Genomic DNA, 3,522 nt, shown 5'->3' with positions numbered 1-3,522 from the left:
GGGGGGGGTTTTTCCCCAAAGGGGCCCTCCGGACGCTTTTTGGGGGGAAAGGCCCTTTGGGGAAATTTGGCCCCCCCGGGGGGCGGGGGATAAACCCCAATTCCACAGGGGGGCCCCCTTACGCTGTTACCAGTGCGGGGCCTTTTTCTCTTCCCTGGCCCCAGCCCGGGGCAGATCCCCCCCCCCAGCATTAAAAATTGGGGGGAATATGCCTCCCAGGCCACCTTCCCTGTACTCAGGGCTACGCCTCACAGAATTGGGGGCCCGAGGGGCTGCGGGGTGGAGAACGCGTGCCGTGAACTAACACGCCGGGGGGGAGGAAGGGGGTGAGGGAGGCAACGAGGTGGGTTGACCGGGTCCGAGTTTGCCGCCCCCTTTCCCAAGGGAGGGGTTTCCCGATGGGGTCCCCAGCCTTCTGCAGCGATCATGGCTCCGACACGACGCTGCGAGGCCCGGGGGTTTCCGCCACAGACCCCAGGCAGCCCCGGGAAAATTGACACTCTGGCATCTTTTTGCCAGAACCTTTGTCTCCCTTTTCTCCGCTTGCAACTTTTACTACCTCGTGACGCCCCCCTTTTCTCCTTCATCCCCCTCAGGCCCTGAACCTCCCCCTTCAGGCGCACCTCCCCATCAGTTCACTTTTCACGCTTTTGCAGGCCTTGCGGGGTCTGCGATTTTTTCCATCTTCACAGATGCGAGATTGCCGTACCCCTCAAAAATTGGGAAAAAGTTTTCCTCTCCCTTCCTTGCCTGCATCTCGACGGATGGTGCGCCGCTGGGGGCCCTCTGTCCCTCATTCTGCCCTTTGTGCATTCCTCCCAAAACCGGCCAGCATGGAAATGATCAGGCCAAATTGGCTCGGCTTCACCTCCTGGGCCCTGCCTCAATCAACCTCTTCTCCCTCAGGCTGCCCCCATTTTTGGACCACATGAAAAATCGGCGCGTTCACTGATCAAACACAAATCCCACTTCGACACCATTTGTTACCCGACCCCCTCGTCTCCGCCCCCAACAAAAGGCAGGGCTAGGCAGACGGCGTGTTATATACAGGGTCGTAAACACTGAACAGCTCCAAGAGGCACCAGCACCACAGCGTCCCCCGACACCAAGAGGGGAAAACGCCAAGTGCGAGGCAGGGACGAAAAAACAACGATGACAGTCTTTTCCCTTTTTTTCACAATTTTTTTACCCCTACACTTTTCTATAGGCACAATACAGGGGGGAAACCAGCATGCACACAACACAAAGTTTTTTCATCACAAGGGCACCACGAGGTCTTCACAGGAGCAGCCCCCAACTGCGTCTCCCGGCTTGTTCCTCCGCTCCCCCGCTCACAGCCAGCCGCGACACGCTTGCCCAGGTCCCTTCATGTAAACACATGCCTCGCACAGAGACAAAGACCCACTGGCGTAGCAATATATATATATATATATATATAAAATATATATATATATATATATATATATATATATATATATATATATATATATATATATATATATATATATATATATATATATATATATGACTGCCGCGATGGTGACCTCACCACGCTCCTGCAGCTGCCCCACACTTCCTGCAGCTGCACTTCCACGCCACGTGTCCGCTAGACGCTCACTACTTGTGACCGAGGATGACCCAGTTTACTCAGTTCGTTCCCAGCCCTCGACGTGACTAGGTCGTTACCGCCTCTGGTCCCACCAGGGCTGGTCGGACGGACACGCGACCCCGTGCCCAGTGCTTACCCTACCTTACTGTGTTGTATTCTTCCGTAATAAAGAGCCAAGCCGTTATAACCACCATCACTGCCAACCAATCATTACCAATGTGCTAATCGGTGTCTTTTACATATATATATATATTTTTTTTTCTAACAGCCATTTATTCCACTGCAGGACATAGGCCTCTCTCAATTCACTATTGAGAGGTTATTTGGCACCTTTGCCTGATTGGATGCCCTTCTTAATAAGCCGCGGCTCGGCGCGCTAACACCTGTGCCACGGCGGTGACTTCCCCTATGACACCTGCGTTTGACTTTCTCAATGCGATATGTCGTTTTCTCGCCGTGGGATCGGGCTCGAGCCAGCAGTCGGAGCGCAGGCATTTTTACGACCACCGCGACGGGGAGCTGAACTCGGGACCACGAGGGTCGGAGTCCAGTGCTCTCACCACTGGACCATCGCGGGAGTCATATGTGTGTGTGTGTGTGTGTGTGTGTGTGTGTGTGTGTGTGTGTGTGTGTGTGTGTGTGTGTGTGTGTGTGTGTGTGTGTGTGTGTGTGTGTTTATTGGACCATCGCGGCAGTCATATATATATATATATATATATATATATATATATATATATATATATATATATATATATATATATATACACATGTATATATATACATAAGGCCGCGGTGGCCGAATGATTAGAGCGTCGGACTCAAGACTGTCACGACGGCAATCTGAATTCGAGGGTTCGAGTCACCGACCGCCGCGTTTGTTCCCTTGGGCAAGGAACTTCACCTTGATTGCCTACCTAGCCACTGGGTGGCCAAACCAGCCCAAGTCAAGTGCTGGTCCCAAGCCCGGATAAATAGAGAGAATAATTACCTAAAAAGGTACCACCGGCACTCTCCGTGGAAAGGAACTGGGGACCCTACCACGTACTCACTCCAAGAGCATCACAACATGAAAACTACAGTTAAGTATCATGCTGTGACCACGGCGGCTCAGACATGAACCTACCGTTAATATAAAATAAAATATGTACATGTATATGTATATTATATATATATATATATATATATATTATATATATATATATATATATATGTATATATATATACATGTATATATATATATATATATATATATATATATATATATATATATATATATATATTGCTACGCCAGTGGGTCTTTGTCTCTGTGCGAAACATGTGTTAACATGAAGGGACCTGGGCAAACATGACGCAGCTGGCTGTGAGCAGAGGAGCGGAAGAACAAGCCAAGGGGGAGACGCGGTTGGGTGCTGCTCCTGTGAAGACCTCGTGTGTGCCCTTGTGACCTGAGATAAACCTTGTGTTGCCCTGTTATAAGCTGTATTGTGCTGTGTGACACGCTGGTTTCCCCCTGTATTGTGCCTATAGAAAAGTGTACGGGTAAATAACTTGTGTAAATAAAGGAAAGACTGTCATCGTGTGTTTATTTCGTGCCCTGCCTCGCCAGTTGGCGCTTCCCTTCGTGGTGTTCTGGGACGCTGTGGTGCTCGGTGCCTCTTGGAGCTGTTCAGTGTTCACGACCCTGTGGATAGCACGCCGTCTGCCTAGCTGCCTTGTGTTGGTGGCAGAGAGACGAGGCGACCGGCGTAACAATTGGTGTCAGGAGTGGGATTTGTGATATTTGATCAGTGAGACGCGCCGATTTATCATGTTCTCCAAAGATGGCGGCAGCTATGAGGGAGAGGAGGCTATGACTGAGGCAGGCACGAGTGAGGTGAAGCCGAGCCAGATGGACCTGATCACTGCCATGCTGG

The sequence above is a fragment of the Penaeus monodon genome, chromosome 13 (assembly GCF_015228065.2).
Source record: "Penaeus monodon isolate SGIC_2016 chromosome 13, NSTDA_Pmon_1, whole genome shotgun sequence".
NCBI lineage: Eukaryota > Metazoa > Arthropoda > Malacostraca > Decapoda > Penaeidae > Penaeus > Penaeus monodon.
Note: the sequence above shows the minus strand (reverse complement) of the source record.